The 21,016-nt window shown below is 32.4% G+C and overlaps 1 long non-coding RNA gene and 1 other non-coding gene across 2 annotated transcripts; both read right to left on the bottom strand.

The window, feature by feature from the left end:
- Nucleotides 1–414: 414 nt before the first annotated feature.
- On the bottom strand, nucleotides 415–2,376 carry LOC121175108 (uncharacterized). Its single transcript, XR_005892157.1, has 2 exons — nucleotides 1,619–2,376; nucleotides 415–1,392 (listed from the first exon to the last, which is right to left on the bottom strand). It is a non-coding gene; the product is annotated as an uncharacterized lncRNA (long non-coding RNA).
- Nucleotides 1,670–1,790, bottom strand: MIR156L (microRNA MIR156l). The gene has a single exon (NR_048869.1). It is a non-coding gene; the product is annotated as a microRNA MIR156l (primary transcript).
- Nucleotides 2,377–21,016: the final 18,640 nt, after the last annotated feature.

The following is a 21,016-nucleotide window of genomic DNA, read 5'->3' as shown; positions in this document are numbered from 1 at the left end:
AAAATAAAGAGTTTTAGCTTTACATTAGAAAAAATAAAAGTTGAAATTTGAATAGTTAATATAATTTATTAAATTTATATGTATATATGTTTGATTATACTCTTAAATATTGATTATGATATTTTAACCATATCTATATTTAAATGTGCGGTATTTGTGAGCGTGCATGTTTTTTTTCTTCTAAATGTTTGCAGTAATTAGTTGAATCGAGTGCATTAATATGCATTATCAATTTATCATACACACGCAAAAACTGTATATGTCGGAAAATTATCAAACTTACATCCCATTTTTGGAGTGTATATATAGATAATAGGAAGAGAAGACATATACGGAAAAAAATATTAAAGAAAAAAGAGAAATTGATATAATAAATTAGTTCAATGATGTGAAAAAAATAAAGAGAAAGGTAGAAAAAAAAAATGAAAGTGAGATAGAAGAGAAATTAAGTGTTAGATAACAATAACACATATAATTAAGCTGGATTGGTTTGTTGGTGAATAATAAATACTATTTGTAATTAATGACTAGATATATTCACATGAAATCTGGAATGAGAAGCCTGATCCCTTTGTAATGCATCCGTACGTTGTCCATTGACTGATACAGAGGCCACCTTTGCGAATCACTGAACAATTGCGGGGTATACTCACTTGGAAAATCCTGCAAAGTATATGCCCTACAATATGTAATGCCCATTTTGGATCCGTACATTATTAGTTTAACTCGCTGGCTTCCATAGTCTTCCAATTAATGCAGAAAATTCCCATTTTCATTTGCTCCTTTGATTCCACAGAGCAAGTGGTAGAGGTAGTTAGTCCTTTCCTGCGAATCACGGTTTGACAGTGATTTTTTTTTTCTTTCATGAAAGGAGCAGAAATGATGAGAATATATTACCTTAATTAAGGTCTGATAAGTACCTCCAAACTCTAAAAAGTTCTTAATGCTTTAGATAGGAAAAAGATTAGAGGACACCGAATGTTATTTAACATCTAAAGAGGGAAAAGAGTTAAAAAAGGAAAAAAATAGGTATGATATATATGTGATATATGATGTATAGGATAAGAAAAAAAAAATAGATGTTGATAAAGTGTTTCAGAGGTGTTTATATATTATCACTTCGTTAGTTAATTATATGAAAAGAGGAAAGAAAAAAAAAACAAATTCTATCTAATATTCTTTGATCGTTGAAGACACATTATGTTATGATTTACTTATTACTTATGTAGAGCAAAATATAATCAAGCTTCCTAAAAGAAGAGGTATATGGAAAGAATTACAGCACTTGCTCAGGCTAACTCATTTTTCCATCTTCTCAGTCTAATAGCTTTTCTCCATACCATCAACGAACAGATTCATAATCTCCAAAAGCCACAACTGGTGCGCGTCTAACTGCAAAATGCAAAGGAACATGGTCATTGAATGCCTATAAATATTTATCTAAGAAGCTGATGGTTATGCATAATAGCTGAAATTTTGAGAGGTGAAAAACAAGGTTAAAATCATGAAGAAGGAAAAGTTAATTCACACAAGTTATATGTGTATATGTTTTAACATTTATATTATCGTCATCACCATATACTAAGTATGAATTCAACTTCAGAAGATTAAAGCTTACAGCATTGGAGTAATATGGATATGGACGAGTAGTGAGAAAAAGGAGGGTAGTGGAGGTGGATGACAGAAGCTTAGAGAGCACAAAGGAGTGAGATGCAATTGCTTAAATTCCTGTTCCATGTATATGTGCATATCATCATCTGTGCTCTCTATCTTCTGTCAACAACCTTACCAACTAATGCCTCCCTCCCTCGTTTCCCCAATATTCCTTCTTCAAGTACTGTTCATAAAAAAGAAAAATAAAATCACAAATATATATATATATATATATATATATATATATATATATATATATATATATATATATATATATATAGTCAATTAGTCATATATACGCATAGAGAAGTAGGGAGAGTGATGAGAAGGGATGAGAACGAATATATAGAATGAAATGAGAGTTGGGTTTTGATTTTTGGAACATGGGAGTGTTGGGTTTCTCACCAGCCAATAACACCTATTTATAGGAAAAAAATGAAAAGGAGAAGATAGATTTCAATTCACTAGAAAGAATGGGTGAAGCATCAAATATTCCACTAGCTAGTAGCACCAATGACCCTTTTCCACGTACTCTCAAGTCTCAATTTTGTAACCGCTTTTCATGAAAAATAAAAATATCCTAAAAGGGACACCCTAGGTAACTTCACAATCTATTCACGTACTCCATGTAAAACCATGCATGCCAATTGGCTTGTCAAAGATTTTAATCTCTCCATGCCATACCACACCCTAGCAAGCTAATTCTTATCATATATATGGTTGTGTTGTGGTATGATTTTTGAGGCACACACTAATGGTGTGACCTATGCAAAATATATTCATGTGCAGTACTATGTTCGTGTTGTACCACAGGGTCCATTGATCTTCACTCCAATTAGGACAGTTACTGATATGATATGCACCCATGTGAAATGGGATTTCTGTAAATCTTGTGAGATCATCATCACATATTTTTCCAAGTGCTACTATAACAGCAATCCAAATTCTATACAGAGTTGTTGTGATTTCTGTCTATCTCCTTCACTTACTATGAGTGGCCTGTGGGGCCCACTATTAAAAATACTCCATTGTTCGTAGGGACCTTGGCAAGTGAAGATGTCTAGTGGTTCAGAAAATTGTTCAATATGTAAGTTAATATGTGGTGACAAATACTATCTCATATATAGAAGAAATATACTAGTTGTTAACGCTCTCTGTCATTTATAAAAATTAAAAAACAGATAATATTTATTTTTTATTTATAATTTTAATTAATAATAAATTATATATATATATATGTTAAAAAGTGTGTTACTTATCACTGAACATATAGATCACTAGATATTTTTAACTTTAGGTCTTGACTTTTAATCCTAAATATATGATTATATTAAATATTTGAAAAAAGAATTTATCGCTTGTTAGCCATGATGATCCCACAATCTTCAAATAGAATTACCTCCCATTGAGAACACTTGTGCTTTATATAAAAAAAAGGGTGTTATTTTCCTAGTTTATATATATATATATATATATATATTTTCCAGACTTGGAATCTGAGGATTGCTGTGGCTTGTGTCAATTGATTTACCCTATTTTCTAGACTAAGAAACCTAACCACAGAATCCTGAAACGTCGGGGATGATGCTTTCTATACACATGGTTGGGAAGTCACCATCAACAAGCAGATTCTTAAATTCAGGCTACTAGCTGTGGGAGTGTTTCACTCAGTAATGTGTCTTCAGTTTTCTGCGTGTTCTCGTCTATCTTCTTGCACATCCTCTTTCTTGTAATGATATTATGTCTCCCACCAATAATTTTAAACATTGAATACATTAAAAAAAAAAATTGTCATTATCCAAGGGACAAAGTGTTAGAATTACTTTCACTATATACTACATAGTTTTCAAATCTACCTAAAGTTAAATTCTTCATTATACATAATGTATTCATACTAATAATATCACACATTATACCAAATAATATTTGATATATTAATAGTATGTATTACTTTTTTTTATATACGCAAGTATATTAATATTCCCTCTATTGCTATATAATAGTCGTTTAGGGGATTTTCACTGTAACCAACAAATACAGTTTCTTCACTCTTTTCCTAATAAAATTGTGGACACTTTTCCTATTAAGTCCTTTCTCCCTCACCATATTTTTCTCAATGTTCATAGCTACGGTATACTCATGTTTCTCTCTCTCCATAACTAACGCATGTTCCTAGTTTCCAATTGGTTGAAATTTCTTTAATTATCTCTAACGTGTTTTCCTGAATGTAAGCTAACGTTTCTTTTCCCAGCCAACCTTTTGGTATTTGTTGAAGCATTTTTCTTTGTTCAATTAACACCTTTTAAACAAAATTAAACTTCCCTCTAATTTTATTCTTAAAATGCTTAATTACCACCAAAAGTTTTGATTTGAAGAAACAATATATACTATAATAACAATAGCAACTACCCTTCCTATGACCGCAATAATTTCATAACAGACCTGCTATCAAGAACCCTCAAGCATTAACAATATCTCAGTATCAAGCATACTGACACCATTATTTCATTACTACAGAGCTCTAAATTATAAAACGCAGGTAAAAGAATTTTTAGCATCTTTCTCTCCAGCGGTTGAGATCCCTCTTCAGAAAATTCTTCTTCTGGAAATTTATTTAAATCAAAACCACTGTCTGCCTTTGCATTTAAGTCAAAGTCCATTGGAGCTTTATGTTTTCCTCCATGAATCACCAAAGAGGAGCCATATCTTGATCAACTTCAGAACTCCCAACTTGCATTTTGTCCTCTTGCAAGCATGAGTCAGCTTCATCTTGAATGTTGTCGAAGGAGTCTTCAACCCTTTCAACTTGCATGCAGTCAAAGGAGTCCTCAACTCTTTTTACGAAATTATCATCTTCTTCTAATTGATCTTTCATAGAGCATTCATCTTTTTCCATTTCTGTTATTCTGTACTTGCATCTTACCCTTTTCCTTTTTAAATTTAGATTCAGAGCATGTATTAAAAAATATGTAAATAATTAATTGGAATAAAGGTATAATTGACAAAAAAAAATGAATTAATGTTATCTTGGACTTTAAAAATGATAAATAAATAAAATTTATATTAAAAGCAGAAAATTAAAAAAGAATGGAAGGAGTATTGTATATAAATTGATTACTTTTTTTTTTATATATAAAAGCAAATGCTAATTTCCACCACAGTAATTGTGTTCATAAGACAAAAAATCAAATCAATATCTTTATAGCGGGAATTAGATTCACGCTGTATCAATTACGCAGAACATTGCACATGATGAGCTACCGTGTGCTCCCTTACTCCCCAATTCATTTTTCTCAGCCACAGCCATGCTTTGAAAAGTAGTAACTGAACTTTATACTTGAAAGTATGTGATGATAAATAACAAATTGCTATTGCCATATATTTCTATACATTTTCCTTAATTTTGAGAAAGGTAGTGATAATTTTTTGTCTTTTCCTCTCTCTCTCAACAAACTAAAAAAGTAATATATATGTTTCATTTTTTTTAAAAGGCGAAAGGTATAGTATTGATAATGATAAGGATGCAAATACACCCCAATCCCAATCTGTACAAGATGTACAAGTATTACATACATCAAAAAATCATTTCTCTTAAGTTAACTTTCTGCCCCAAAAAATGTCATAGTTAAGTTAACTTCTCTGAACATCAACAGCATTTAAAGCACTGCAATGGCTCCAAACACCAGGAAGAGAAAAAGGTTCCTGGTTTGTTGCCGCCCTTGTACATTAGCCATTGCCATGAATTGTGCTTTATATATGGTAGCCAAAATACCCCTGGATCATAGTCTTTACCCTTAAAAGCTATACATACTATTTCTATGGTTCCACATAGGCACCCTTGTTAATATCATTACTATAACTTTATTTATGATATATTAGGTTTAATTGATATTTTGGTACTATAGTTGTCGTAAATTTACATTTTTCCTCCTAATGAATAAAAGTAAATTTTTGTCCATACACATGCATATCAGTTAAGTTTTTGTTCCCGTTGTTAATATCATTAGTATAATGTCATTGCTAGAAAATTTGTTCTGATGATGTAAAATCGCTACAAGATTTTTTAAAGAGTGTAAAATCATTAAAAATTTATTTCATGACAAAAAAAGGAGAGAAATAATGATTGACCCATACCTATGTTGCATTCCTTGTCATCATCTTCCAATGCCACATTGGATGAAAGTGATGATGAATTTGAAACTACTACCTTCGAAAGTTCTTAGAAGGGCATGCCCTGACCTAATAAGTAGGTTTTCCATGTCAATGATCGCATTATCTAGGTCAAGGAATAGTGATAATAGTTCATTCATCAACCTAACTATGAAAAAAAAAATATTTCATCTTCATTAGAGAATCTAATAATCCAAAAAATGAAGAGTGTTTTTTGTCAGGTTTAAACAAGTCGTGGTTTTTATTATTCACGACTAGCATTGCCGGTGTCACTTTCCACATGGATTGTTTCGGGATACTAAACCTATGTGGTTCCCACCAATGTAGAAAAAGGAAAATTTTCTGCAAGTTACAAAAATAATCGATGTAGTTCAGACAGATCAAAACCAATTTGCTCTGCCCTAAAGTGTCTCGAATAAGCTTCCAATCTCTCACCCCTTAATCCTGTTGCCATGAATTCAACAACCTCAATACGTTCAACAACCCCAAACCAAAATCAGCATCAATATGCTCAACAACCAATTTTAAATTCCTTGCAGTTTAAAACTTGCTAAAATTTTGTAGCAATTTTACATTATCAGAAATTTTTTGTTGCAGTGTTAGCAACGACCACATCAATCACATTAGTAGCAATGTTAACGATAGTAATCAAAACTTAACTTATGAAGAAGAGATAAAAATTAAAGATGAAATAAAAGAAAAGTAAAAACATATAAAGGGGACAAATGTAAATGAACTTTAAGTATGATTAGATGGAGATTACTTTCTTATCTACTTTTATATTATATTATAATATAAATGATTCATTATAATTTAAAATATAATTTATATATTTGAAGTTACTTATTTATTATAAATTTTATTTATAATATATTTTATGTATTAGAAAATTACTTAATATAAATTTTGGTTGTATAAAAATCAATATTTATATCATGCGAAAACCTACTTATATAAATTCACAATCAACAAAGCTCGTTTTTTGAATCAGTAATCCCATTCCCAAATGCGCGTGAACAAAATTTGACCGAAAAAGAAAGAAGACATAATGCAAAACTTATTTTTCTGTTAGATTCTACATGTCCTTCCGTTGACATGTACGTACCTTTTTTAATTTACAAGTTTATCAAATGCATTTTAAAGTATATATCATATCACTTGTTCCTAACCTATAAAAAAAAAAAAATTGAAACCTACCAAAAAATATTATTTTTCTTAAGTTATTAAATTTTTTTATTTTGTTTTTGAAATGTAAAGTGTAAACATATATTGTCAAGTAACTGGTGGTCTTAATTTGTCGGCTTTTCCCAAAACATTTCCATCAAATAATTGCATTGTGAGTGTTTGTCGTATTCATTTTAATTATATATCAATTTTCTTTCCAGTACCGTATTATATTGGTGATTTATCAGTGGCCATCGTTAAGAACGATAATTTGCAATTGATAAACTAATAGAAAGGTAAAAAAATTTTAACATGAGAAATTAAATATTGTTAAATTTAAGATTAAATTAAAAACTTATTAGCTACTAAAGAGTGGCTTGGAAATTGGACATTAATGAAATGTAATACATGCAACATATCTTTTTCAACATTTTGAACTTATTTTTCATATCAAATGATCTCTACGTGGGCCTCACTTAATAAGATATATGCATGGTATGCGAGTCGTGATTATTTAATAAATTTTAAATGTAATATATTAAAAATATTATCAGTAATTCTTTTAAAACAATAATATTATAATGATACGATTTTTCTGAATGAAAATAAGTATGAATCATTGACATTTATCTTCCTTTTTCTTTTTCCACATTTTAAAAATTTGGGTGTATTTGCTTTAAGAATATTTTTTTGTCACAAATAATTATACAAATATCGTCTTTTTTTATTTTTATTTTCAGAAATGTATAAAAAAAAGAATGGAACATAATTTTTGTTGTTTGCATTTGTTTCTTATATAAATATTTAAAAGGGGAAATAAAAAAATAAGATAATATTTTTTGAAATTATTCTTAAAAATAGAAAATGAAATTAGAATTTTTTTAACATGAAACCTAACAAACTCTTTATAAAAATACTTTTGCATCAAATACTATTGCTCCTGCTTAAACTATACACATCTGAGCTTAATTGCTTGTGTTTACTTCTCCTTGTACTCCTGGAAAATATTTGCACACATGATCATTATTTTAATTGAACTGAATGACTTGCATGCTTAAATATTGTGATTAATTGACTTCTGTTTAACGTTCAGATTTGTGCACTTCAACTGTGTGTGTGACAAAATGATCATTTCTCCAATTGCCTAATGAGTTTTCAACTTCATGGGTCATTTTCTCACCCATGCAAGCCACTTTATTCGAATTTGTTGCCACTACCAAAGTTATAAATAATCATATCTTTCTGATGTGTGGACCGGTGATCTTCTGAGTTATCAAATTATAATGGGCAGAGTACAACTGTCATGGCACTGCAAGTGAAAGGAGTTGGTTCAAAAGGCATTAACTATTCTCATTATTAATACTATAGCAAATGCTAGCCAATGCCCTTGGTTAAAGAGCTAAATGAAAAAAGATTTTTATTGGAATACATAAAAATTATATTGTTCATAATTTTTATTACATTCTGTTATAATTTTTATAATAAATATTTTTTTCTTTTAGTTCATTAACAAAAGTTTTAAAGATTTTGGTTAGAAGAACCCTATTACTATTATTATAAAGATTAGGACATGTCTTGAATTTGAAAAGAGTACAGCATTTATCAATCATACGTGACAGGGAAGAGGGTGTGCGTCTGACAATTGGACAAGGATATTCCCACAGCATGCAGCATGCCTGGAAGCATGGAGAGAACAGAAAAATCAAGAGCTAGCATCCCTCAACACACATTTCTTATCTTTTATTGTGCACAATTACATTAGCAAAATGGAAGAAAAACTTGAAGGGCTAGCTAGGTGTAGATCTGAAAAATAAAATAATTAAAACTTAGCATATCATTGCATAAATTTAAGAAAGATAGATCTAACGTCATTTATGTTCAACACCTGTCAGCACCCCCATACCTTCTTTCCACATTAGGTCTCACTTGGCCCACTTCAGTGGCTGGGAATCAGAGACTATATAAGCTGCCAAGGAATGTGGACACTGTTGGTCTGCCATTGGAGAAGACTTATATCTCTTTGGAACCTTTTGGACTTTCCCTTTTTGGGTTTAGGACGATTCTTCATGTGTGGTCATTTCTAGGGTTTTATTGGATATTTTTTTTTCATCTGGGTACCACATGCATGCTCAACTTGATTGGCCATTTAAAGGCTCTATGGCAAAAATTGAGAAGAGTCATGGAAATTAAGCAAAGTTAACCACACAGCATCACATTATTGTTGCAAATATCTTCATGGTTCTTTTTGTGGAATTATGGTTGGTATCTTTGAAAACTAATAATCATACGTACATAGCTAGCGTTTAGACCACGAATTCAAGACCCGTAGCTTCGAGATTTATATGAATCCTATGTAAAGGGCATTCAGAATATTAAAATCACTTTTCTGTGATGACTTCTACTGAACTAGCAGATAACAGAACATTTGCATGTGCAATTGTAGGGTAGGGCACAGAATGAGAATGACGGAAAGGGAACTGAAAATGATGATTAATTATGGGATATATGAAACAATAGAGTTTAATTATGCCACTTTGCATGTTTTAGACAAATACTAATAAGGCAATTAAGCTGTTCATACTAATAATTAAGAAACTTAGACAAATAATAATAGTGGGTCACCCACTATCTAAATTCCATTACATGTATTGTGGTGGCTCTGCGCTATTATAATACGACAAAATTTATGGACAAAACTAAGATACAGTTATTTACGTGCTTTTGGTGTTATTCTGCATTGAGAATTGAAATTAATTTCATTTTAAAAATTGGTATAATAAAGATATTAATTAATGGTCAACAAAATTTATTGATGTAAAATTCCATTTCTAATTGAAAAATAATATAAAAAAAAAGACTGTATAAGTTTTGTCGTATTATTATATTTTTTTGAATGGCATCAGCAAGCCGCAGGTCTTGTCTTCCGATTTCCTTATTGTAGTTACAGTGTGGCTCTAGAGAATATGGTTCTTTATTGGAGTAACATGGAGTTGTTAATTACAATGAAAAGACAGTGGCTAGTAGATGTACGTAATTAAGAAACAACAAGAATGTGATACGGATTTGTTTTAAATAATTATGAGATTCTTGATGCACACGCATATAAGGATTAAACTAAGAGAAAACTATTACTACTTCGCATGTTTTTAAAGATAAAGAATATTGGGAAAAAAAAAAGCAATTACTATACATTAAGCTGCAATTGTGTGGAAACAATAGTTTATGGCAAACCGAAAAAATTACTGGCTGAGTCGCGGACAATGTCGCTTTCTTTAAGACGTTTCGTGGCACTGCCAAAAAATGTGCAAGCAGACTATCAACCACGAAGTCCCCAGGATAAAACAACCCAGATCACTGTATAAGATTCCCACTGCACTGAGAGAACCTTTTCTAGAATTACACCCTCTTGTATGACTTGAAAAGTCACTCTAAAGCCACCCGAAAATATGACTTGAAAAGTCACTATTATAACCAACCAAAAATATGACTTAAAAAGTCACTCTTATAGCCAACCAAAATTATGACTTAAAAAGTCGCTCTTATAGCCAACCGAAAATATGACTTAAAAAGTCACTCTTATATCCAACCGAAATTATGACTTAAAAAGTCGCTCTTATAGCCAACCGAAAATATGACTTAAAAAGTCACTCTTATATCCAACCGAAAATATGACTTAAAAAGTCACTCTTATAGCCAACCGAAATTTTTAGAGCGACAGAAAGAAAGAGGGAGAAGTTTGCCGAAAATGCATCGGCTGAAATATGAGAGGGAGAAAGAAAAGTTGAGGAAATGCTTCTCAACTGGGGCAAAGAAAAATGAAGAAAGGAGCTCTCTATATATAGGGAGTGAAACACTATTCAAGTGTTTATCTTGAGCGATGTGGGACTTGAAGCCTTTTTTTCTTCTTTTTTTCCTTTCTTTTTTTCAAACTTTCATCCACATTCTCCTTTGTTCTAACAACCCCCCACTTGAAATTTGAAAAGAAGATTTTCGAGGATTTCATAAAATTGTGCATAAACAAAGGTGTCATACAACTTGAACCTTTGCATAGTGAGTAAGATTCGGATTTTACTAGAGTGACTCGAAGTCTTGAACTCTATCTCCGACATCAAACCACACACAACCTTTTCATAGGTGTATTCTATAAAGCCTGTGCGTTAAAGGCCATGCACGTCTATCACGGTATAGTGAACGCTCTAGAAATTTTTGCCCAAAATTTCATATGAAGCGGCCCCCACTTCTACATTCACATAGGTGAGTCTATCAAGAGTACTCCTATAGCCTAGGTACTCCACTCAACATAGAGTATAGATCTCATTAAGAATTACAATTTTTTTTCATAATTCATCCTCTTGTTACTTCAGGAATCATGCTGCTTTCACTTATAACAACATGTTCATCTCATATCACTTCATAACTTGTTATTACCCATTGAACCTAGTTCTTGGGATCTCCAGTCATTTAGGTCGGGTTACCATCATGAATGATCATCGCAGTAAGGGCAATAGTCTCATTCTTTTAGAAGTGTAATGGACTTTCTCTCTAGCTAATCCTTTTGTCAAAGGATCTGCTAAATTATCATCAGTGCGTACGTGATCCACTCTAACAGCTCCTGTTGAGAGTAATTCTCTAACAGTGTTGTGCTTACGACGTATCTGTCGTTTCTTACCATTGTAATAACGGTTCTCAATTTTTTTTCAATAGCTGCGGTACTATCACAATGGATCAACACAGCTGATATCGGTCTTTCCCATAACAGAATCTCTGCAAGTAAGCTTCTCAGCCAACTTGTTTCCTCACTAGCAGTTGCTAGTGCTATAATCTCAAATTTCATAGTGGACTGAGCTAAGATAGTGTGTTTCTTTGACTTCCAAGAAACAACCCCACCAGCTATGCTAAATACATAGCTGCTGGTTGCTTTGGAATCAGCTGAAAGAGTGTTCCAATCTGCATCGTTGTATCCTTCAAGTACAGCGGGAAACCTTTTATAATGTAATCCAAGGTTTATGGTTCTTTTAAGGTACCTCATTACCCTTTCAATAGCGTGCCAGTGCTCCATACTAGGTTTATTGGTAAACCTGCATAATAATCCCACAACATAGGCTATGTCGGATCTAGTACAATCAGTGACATACCTATGGCTGCCAATGATACTTGTGTACTCATTTTGTCGTATACCTTCACCAGTGTTCTTAAACAGTTTTACACTTGGATCATATGGTGTACTAGCAGGTTTACAGTCAAAGTAATCATATTTCTTTAAGATCTTCTCAATGTAGTGAGATTGATCCAAAGAAATTTCCTCTTTTGACCTAGTAATCTTAATACCAAGGATTACACTTGCTTCTCTGAGGTCTTTCATATCAAAGTTGTTACACAACAATGATTTCACATCTAATTGGTTTGTAGCCAGGAGGCAAGTCTACTAAATGCCAGGTCTTGTTAGATTCTAAAGAATCCATCTCATTATTAATGGCTTCTTGCCACAAGTCAGCATCCAAAGAAGACAAAGCTTCTTGGAGGTTTGATGGATCCTCCTCTAATGTATAGGTCATATAATCGGGCCCATACTCTTTAGCAATTCTTGCTCTCTTACCTTTTCGAGGTTCTATATCTGATTCTGGTTGTGCAAGATTTTTACTACTAATAGCAAGAAGATAACTGGATGAAGTACCCCCACTATTCCTTAATTTAAAAGAAAATAAAAAATCAGATTCTTTCTCATCTCTGGAGTATGCATCACATCTTTGAGAATCAAAGTTTTTTCAGAGGTAAACTTCAGTTCAACATCTCCAGTTCCAGTAACCGTAGAGGTGTGGGAATCACCCAACAACACTTTCTTATTCGTGTATGTTTTAAACATAACACGATCATAGCAGACATAGCGGGAGGCGCCAGTGTCTACCCACCATCCATCTGATCCTCCAATCATATTGATCTCAGTTATCACAACTATGTATGACTCTTGAGCAATTTTTTGTATCTCATGAGATTGAGACTCTACTGATTTATCATCAGTCATTTGATACTTGAGGTAGCGGCTAACAACATACTTTTTAGTCCTAGCTTCCTCAGTATCATACTTCTCTTCCAGAGCCAGCCAAACTAATTTGGCAGACTTATATGGGCTATAATCATAAAGATCATCAGCTAACCCATTCAGAATAAAATTCTTGCATAGGTAATCATTTTCATCCCAAAGAGCTAAGTCCATAGTCATTTTATCCTTCACTTCCTTCTCAGTATCTTTAGGCATCACTGGAATATCAGTGTTCAAAACATAGGCAACTTTTCTCATAGTTAAAGAAAACATCATCTTTTGTTGCCAACGTTTGAGATGATACCCTTCAAACCTAAAAGGTTTGTTGAGGTCATTGCTGTTCGAGCCAGTAATATCTACGGTAGCCATAGCAGAACCGAAACCGTCTTAAAATTGTTGAAACAATAGTTTATGGCAAACCGAAAAAATTACTGGCTGAGTCGCGGACAATGTCGCTTTCTTTAAGACGTTTCGTGGCACTGCCAAAAAATGTGCAAGCAGACTATCAACCACGAAGTCCCCAGGATAAAACAGCCCAGATCACTGTATAAGATTCCCACTGCACTGAGGGAACCTTTTCTAGAATTACACCCTCTGGTATGACTTGAAAAGTCACTCTAAAGCCACCCGAAAATATGACTTGAAAAGTCACTCTAATAGCCAACCGAAAAGTATGACTTGAAAAGTCACTATTATAGCCAACCGAAAATTATGACTTGAAAAGTCACTCTTATAGCCAACCGAAAATATGACTTAAAAAGTCACTCTTATAGCCAACCGAAAATATGACTTAAAAAGTCACTCTTATAGCCAACCGAAATTTTTAGAGCGACAAAAAGAAAGAGGGAGAAGTTTGCCGGAAATGCATCGGCTGAAATATGAGAGGGAGAAAGAAAAGTTGAGGAAATGCTTCTCAACTAGGGCAAAGAAAAATGAAGAAAAGAGCTCTCTATATATAGGGAGTGAAACACTATTCAAGTGTTTATCTTGAGCGATGAGGGACTTGAAGCCTTTTTTTCTTCTTTTTTTTCCTTTCTTTTTTTCAAACTTTCATCCACATTCTCCTTTGTTCTAACAAATTGAAAATCGTACATGTAGTCCTCACAAAATCATGACGGAGAGAGTATACAAGAAAGCTACTATTGGACTCGTCATGTTTATCTAAAACCTATAAAAACTGCTCAATTTTCATAATGAGTTGATTCGAGTGAACGGATTTTAGATTGCATTTTAACATCTGATTATATTCCGTGAGATGAGCTCCTACATTATTAGAAAAGATGGATTTAAAATTGGCCAATTAACATTGATTCTAATGAAATTCAATGTTAACAAAAACATGCATTTTTATAAATAAAATGTCTTTGTTAACCTTGATAATTATAGATTTCATACATTTATGTTCAATGAATTTATTGTTAGAATAATGTGACTCATGTGAATTAAGGGTCTAAACTTGATTTAATAAAATAAAGAGACCTATTGATAAATATGAGAAGTTAATAAACTTTCGATAACTAACTTGATGAAAGTTTATTAAACTTATGAAAAGTTATTAAACTTCTGATAACTAACTTGATGAAAGTTAGTTTATAAAAGGCAAACGGTTCTATCTCTGCCATAAGCGTTTTCCCTCTAATTATCATAAAAACGTGAGAGGAAAATAACAGAAAGGAAAGAGATAGTTTGAGACAAAGAAGATTGAAGAACTTATGCTTTCATGGATCAAGGTAAGTTCTACTTACTTTCAAACTGTATGAAGAAATCATAAATTCTAAGATCCTTACAATATGCAATTGATTTATTGAATATAAATGTATGGAATCTATTACTTACATGTGGTATCAAAGCCAAAGGTTATTGAATTTATGATTCTCCATGAATGATGTTTCTTCCGCACATTATATGAATCTAATTCCAATTGGAAAATTATTCAAACCATTTTGTTTTCCGCTGTGCATATTATAATTGTTTTCGAGTATGGAATGCCTTGAATCCAATTTTGAATGTCTTGAATTGAAATTCAATATCTCTCTCTTACGTCAATTTCAATTAAAAAAAAATTGGATCAAGTAACTTGGATTAAATGTATGATAGATTTGTAATCACCAAAGTGGTCAAATCTTTATGTTTTTTTTAATTCCAAATTAGTGAATTTTATTTCAATTACCCATAGAATGGGTGATAAATTATAGACTATTGGTTTATGGGTTAATTGAAGTTCACTATTATAAGACATTTATGGATCACCCAAAGGTTGATTAGTTGTTCTTATAATCTATGGATATGACTGATGGTAGTATGTATGCATTATTAGTTTTATTTATATATCCAAAGATAATAAGTATTTCTAATTAATGCATATGTCTTACCAAATAATGTTAAAGTTATTAGCATCAATATGTTTTTTTGCGTATTAATGTATCACCCAAAGGAGAACATTAGTATACATAAAAATTTTGTTTGTTGTTTGAATCTGTATTTTATGTTTAATTTATGACTCAAAGTATTAAGGTTAAGCATGTGTTAATTGCAATGAAGAGAAAACCCATTTTAAGGCTTGGGAAAGGTCAAACAGAATTTGTTCGATGTTTATGCACATGAGCGTAGCAAGTAACATTAAGTCTGCTCTTCCCAAAACTGAAAGTGCAAAAGAATTTATAAAATTTATGGAAGAGCACTCCCAAACTGCTGATAAGTCTCTAGCGGGAACATTAATGAGTACTTTAACCTCCATGAAGTTTGATGGTTCTCGTACTATGCATGAACATGTCATTGAGATGACAAATATTGCAGCAAAACTTAAGTCTCTTGGAATGGTGGTGGATGAAAATTTCCTTGTGCAGTTCATTTTGAACTCATTATCGTCTGAGTGTGGTCCATTCCAAATGAACTATAATACCATGAAAGACAAATGGAATGTACATGAATTGCATAGTATGTTAGTTCAAGAGGAAACCGGACTTAAGAATCAAGGAAACCACTCCGTTCATTATGTGAATAATTAGGGAGTTGGAAAAAAAGTCAATAAGAAACATGGAAAGGACAAAGGACCATTAAGGATTGTCAAGTCCTTTATTAAGATCCAGAAGAAAAATGACAAATGTCATTTCTGTGGGAAATCTGGACATTTCCAGATGAACTGCCCAAAACATAAAGATTGATTCAAAAAGAAAGGTGAGCATAATGCTCATGTATGTTTTGAATCAAATTTAACTAAAGTTCCCCATAATACTTGGCGAATTGATTCTAGATGTACAACTCATGTTTCTAATATGATGCAGGGATTCCTTACAACCCGAACCATAAACCAAAATGAAAAGTTTGTCTTTATGGGGAATAGAGTGAAAGTTCCAGTGGAAGCTGTTGGGACTTATCATTTAATCCTAGACATTGGATTTCATTTAGACTTATTTGATACCTTTTATGTACCTAGTATTTCTAGAAATTTAGTATCTTTGTCTAAACTTGATGTTGCTAGATACTCTTTTAGGTTTGGGAATGGTTGTTTCAGTTTGTATAAACGTACTTGTATGATTGGATCTAGTACGCTTTATGATGGTTTATATAAATTAAATCTTGATAATTTATATGTTGAAACTCTTATGACCTTGCATCATAATGTTGGCACTAAACGTAGTTTAGTGAATGAATGTTCTACTTACTTGTGGCATAAACGTTTGGGACACATTTCCAAAGAAAGGATGCAAAGATTAGTAACGGATGAAATCTTTCCAAATTTGGATTTTACTGGTCTGAATGTATGTGTAGATTGTATTAAAGGCAAACAAACAAAACACACAAAGAAAGGAGCCATAAGAAGCACTCAACTTCTTGAAATTATACACACTGATATATGTGGACCTTTTGATGTAAATTCTTTCAATAAAGAAAAATACTTTATCACTTTTATTGATGATTTTTCACGTTATGGATATGTCTATTTACTGCATGAGAAATCTCAAGTAGTGGATGCCTTAGAAATTTTTATAAATGAAGTGGAAATGCAATTAGACAGAAAGTTGAAAATTGTCAGATCAGATAAAGGTGGTGAGTATTATGGAAGATATAGTAAAAGTGGACAACATCCTAGTCCATTTGCTAAGTTCCTTGAAAAGTGTGGTATTTGTGCTCAATACACAATGCCAGATACACCACAACAAAATGGTGTGTCAGAAAGGCGTAATCGAACCTTAATGGATATGGTTAGGAGCATGTTAAGTAATTCATCTTTACCTGTATCATTGTGGATGTATGCTTTAAAAACTGACATGTATTTGTTGAACAGGGTTCCTAGTAAGGCAGTTCAAAAGACACCTTTTGAATTGTGGACATGTAGGAAACCCAGTTTGAGACACCTACATGTTTGGGGTTGTCATGCAAAAATTAGAATATGTAATCCACAAGAAAAGAAAGTGGATGAAAGAACAATCAATGGATATTTCATTGGTCATCCAGTAAAGTCAAAAGGGTATATATTTTATTGTCCTACCCATAATACGAGAATTGTTGAAACTGGAAATGCCATGTTCATTGAGAATGGTGACACCAGTGAGAGTGAAGCTTCACAGAATGTGGAGATTAAGGAAGTTAGAGTACAAGTTCCTTTAACTAGTGCTTCTATTCAAGAATTGTTGTTCCTTATACTGTTGAACCACACAACAATCAAGAAGAACAACAAATTAATGATCCTGAGGTTAACAATGAACCTATAGTAGAACAATCACAAGAAATAGTATTAAGAAGATCTCAAAGAGAAAGGAGATCTGCTATTTCGAATGACTATGTAGGGAGAGCAACCTTCCAGGTTATGATCCGGTGACAAATTTTTTCCTTTCTTGTTTAGTGTTGTACAATATTTTACGTATTTGTGTCAATTTTTACTCTCCGGCATTGTTCTTTTTTGTTGTTTCTGTTGCTGCTTCAGTTTGTCTTTGTTCTGCTCTCTGATGTTGGGATTTCTCTTCTCACCAATTTGTGTGTGCCTCTATTATGTGATTTGTGTTTTGTCTATTTGCTCTTTGTTTTGTTCTCTTTCAAGAAAGCATGGTTTCAAATATATCTCTTTTATGAAAAACTTATGATATCACTTGTGTGACTAATTGCCAATTGCATTGATTCTTATGGTTATGAATTTTTAGTTTTAACTTTAGTTCAAGTTCTATGGTGTGGTTTGAATTTGGGGGTTATTTTCTTAGTTATGCTATTATATATGCATATGTATATGTTTAAGTATAATTTTGCATTGTTGTTAGGATCTTAAAATCTAGTTATGAACTTATGATCCTCTGATTACAATCTTTCAACCCTCCCAATCCTAAGATATTGATTTTGACAACATCGTTAAGCAGTATGTAATTAAAAATCGAAACAACTATCAAGTATGTGAGTTTGATATCTAATATCTACTAATAAATGCAACATGCAACATCCAACTTGCGATAGAACTGGGCATAGAATAGAGAAGGAGGAACATACCAAAGTTGATCATGTTTTGGACTTGACTCAAATGAAACCCACAGAATGTAGAGTTTACTTGAGGACGAAGAGGGTATTACATGTAAAGGAGAGGTAGTTGTTAGGAGTTAGTTTTGTGTGACTAGCTGCTTTTAGGGTAAAGGGTCAGGTATTCTAGAGTAGTAGTATGAAGGGGCGTGTGGATCATTCTGTGATTGTGAATCTTTAGAAGAGTACCACATTCTAGGATAGGGAATGGTATTTTTGTACTGTAACTTTGCATGTTTTTTTTCTAATTCAACAAAGCCATCCTCTGTTATTAATTTCTAATCCCCTAACAACTTACAATGGTGCATCCATACTTTTGGTTGAATGTAACTTCATAAATACTTAAACACTCATACATGAGTGTGTTACTATTTGCATGATAAGTTAGCATGCTTGTTTTACATTCATGATTAGACATTGAGTTTAACTTTGTGATTTGTTTAACTTGTGTTCTATCTTTTGTCATATAATTGTCATGATTTAGTCCTGATTTGATTTCCTTTAGTGTGTTTTTTCTTCATATTTTTATTAAATATGTTGGTATTGATAATTACTAATTGCCCTCTGTTATCTACATCACCTTGTTATTCTGTCTTCATTCATTTATAAACAAATTATCCCCTCATATTTGCAGACAACATTTAGGACCAAGGCCAAGGAGTATCATGCTGATCAGAACCAGGATAATATATGTAGGTATAGACTTATAATCAGTTCATACAGCCTCAAGCCATGATGTTATCAATCACAGATCCATGCATGTGAAATTGTTACAGTGGCTACTGAGGCAAAGTTCAAGGAAGTGTTGACTTCATACGAGGCCATAAAACAAGAAAGAAGGAACCATCATATGTAGTTGCCTAAATGTGCCCAACTATCCTGGGATCGGAAAGGATGTGAGGTATTCCAACTAATTAATAAAGTTCCTCATTACTTCATTGAATTATTATCCAGCTAAAATATAGTGGTGTTGTGAGTAAATTTTCTGCAATGATTAGAGAATTACATTATATTTTTAAAAAATTGAAATTCATCAAAAATAAGAGTATGTATTAATTATTTAGCATTCCAGCCAGATATTTAATGTCCCTATAAATGTAATGTGGTCTCGGTAGATTCCAGGGGGTTGTGTTGGGCCATTCACTTCCTGTACACAGTTGGAGCCCTTCAAAGTAGCCAAACTATTTTGTCACACAATATACATATTATGTCAGACACACGTTGCTTGCAGTATCCTTGTCAAACACTGTTACTACATATAATGTTAGTCACATCACTAACACTTGGTTTGATGACCCATTCATTATCCTATTTTTACAAGATCAGGTTTTACTACAAATGAAACGTTCATTTTTTAGGCATTTTCACTTTGGTGTTTGGATTTTAACTACCAATTTTATTTATCTATCGTTTTTTGTCAACCAATTATCAATTTGATAGAGACTATCTCATAGCAACTTAAAATGTGTTTACCTATTTAAACAAACTAATGCAACTAGATTCTTGAATTGAGATTAGATTTGGTAAGTGCAAAAAACATAATTTATGGTAATAAAGGAAAAATGATGCAACATTCTTTTGGTTAAATGATAAATCAAGAAAATTGAAAGAATTTGATCAAATGATTTTACTCTTCAAAATAGATTCAATTGGATAACTGGTGTGATATCTTCAAAGTCACTCCAATGCTTAAGTCACTAATACTGATTCAGTGACATATGTGGTCTTCATCCTCTCTCATGGATTCCTAACAAATTCATTATGTTGTTGTCTAAATAGGGAACTATTGTTCTTGTTTTCCAACCAACAGAGGAAGGAGGTGCAGGGGCTAAGAAAATTTTAGATGTTGGAGCCTTAGATAATGTTATTGGTATCTTTAGATTACATGTGAAACCTGAGATTCCTGTAGGTGAAGTGTCCTCTAGGTCTGGTCCATTATTGGCAGCAAGTGGTGTATTTGAAGCAATAATAAGAGGAAAGGGAGGTCATGCAACTCTTCCCCAACTTTCTATGGACCCTATAATAATGGTGCTACCAATGTCATTATTAGATTACAAAACCTTGTTTCTCGTGAGGCTGATTCTCTTCACCCTTAGGTATATTTGGTTCATTCTTATTTTTCCTTTGTGAGCTTCCTATTTATACTTATTTTTTCCACATTTTAATGCTAATATCAAGAAGTTTTTACAATATTTTGAGTCTGCGACCGCTAATAGCTAATTATATGATAAAGTAAGAATACTATTACATTTTATGTAATACACTGAGTATCAAGATTGAAAACCACTACACTTCTCGCTAGTCAATGCCATATCGAGTATCAGGATTACAAGACAGTGTCTCTCGATCACAAGGAATGAGAGAAGTTAATGACTTGAAGACTAGGTAGGGTGAAACTTTCATTTTACATGCATAAACTAAAATCTAAAACGAATTATCTATACTCCTTTATAATATACATCATCACCTTAAACAATGCTTCTT

The sequence above is a fragment of the Glycine max genome, chromosome 7 (genome assembly GCF_000004515.6).
Source record: "Glycine max cultivar Williams 82 chromosome 7, Glycine_max_v4.0, whole genome shotgun sequence".
Classification (NCBI taxonomy): domain Eukaryota; kingdom Viridiplantae; phylum Streptophyta; class Magnoliopsida; order Fabales; family Fabaceae; genus Glycine; species Glycine max.
The sequence above is the reverse complement of the archived record's forward strand: the minus strand, read 5'-3'. Positions and strand labels throughout refer to the sequence as shown.